The sequence below is a fragment of the Tarenaya hassleriana genome, unplaced genomic scaffold (assembly GCF_000463585.1).
Source record: "Tarenaya hassleriana unplaced genomic scaffold, ASM46358v1 Cleome1, whole genome shotgun sequence".
Lineage (NCBI taxonomy): Eukaryota > Viridiplantae > Streptophyta > Magnoliopsida > Brassicales > Cleomaceae > Tarenaya > Tarenaya hassleriana.
In genome coordinates this window covers 3,454,708-3,455,982 of record NW_010960187.1, presented here as the reverse complement: position 1 = coordinate 3,455,982, position 1,275 = coordinate 3,454,708, and positions in this window count along the sequence as shown.

Genomic DNA, 1,275 nt, shown 5'->3' with positions numbered 1-1,275 from the left:
AGGGAGAGAAGTCACCGTTTTCGCGTCGAGGCGGAGAAGAAAGAAGAGGAATCCCGATATGTATTACACATTGCGACGGAACTTAACCGTTGGAAACCGTCGCTAATGTTTGAACACAAGGCCATTAGCGACGGAGTATCTTATGTAACGACGGAATATATCCATCGCACACGGATTTTAAAATTTTCAAAAAATTTGCGAAAATTTCAGAGGCGGAAAAATACCGACGGATATCGACGGATAATATCCGTCGCAAAATAGAAAAATAATAAAAAAAAATTAAAATAAAAATACACACATTGAATAATTAATCAAATGAACCATACGATGATGTTTCCGTTGTTTCGGGATTGGTGTCTTCACTGCTACCGCCTTCTTCATCGAGGTTTCCAATTTCTAGTTCTTCAACTATCCCTTGTTCCACTACTAGACTCTCCACATCAATTGTTTCCGCGACAACTATAACTGTGTGTTCTTCCTGTAGCGGGCTTTGTTCCACTGATCCGTCATATGTAATGGTCCCTCTTGGATTAATCTTGATAACGGCCTTCCAATCAATGTCACTTCTTCGTGTTTTATCTCTTGGATAAGGGATAAAACATACCTGATCTGCTTGGGATGCCAGTATAAAAGGGTCGTATTTTCTATATCGACGGGAGTAACAAATATCAGTGATCCCTGATTTGTTGATCCGTATTCCGCGTCCCGGCGTCGGATCAAACCAGTCACATCTGAAAATCATCACTTTGAGTCCAATATGACCCGGATATTGTACTTGGAAAATTTGCTGAAGAATGCCATGGAAATCTGGTTCATCATCCGAAGCACAATAACTCGAGCCTTTCACACATATACCATAATTTGCCGTCGAACGATGTTGCCCATGTTCATATGTATGAAATAAATATCCTCTTGTAGAGAACATTGGCCAACATTTGACCAGCCGAATGGGACCTTGAACTAACTCGTGTAACCACAATGGATGATCTTCTTGCGATGATTCAATCTGTAAAAAAAAATCAACCAACAATTTGGCATGTGGTTAGTGTTCTTCCCTATGCGATATTATTTAATTTACTTATTCGATTTACGTACAAATTCTTTTAACCAGGTTGCGAATCCGTTCTCTTTAATCTGGCTTAATTGATCATCATTCACATCACCGTACGTATTGAATACCTGATCATCAAAAATCCTACAAAAAACCACAAGACAAATTATATAAGTTTAACTGACCATTCAATTAAAAAATAAATACGTATATACACACCTTTC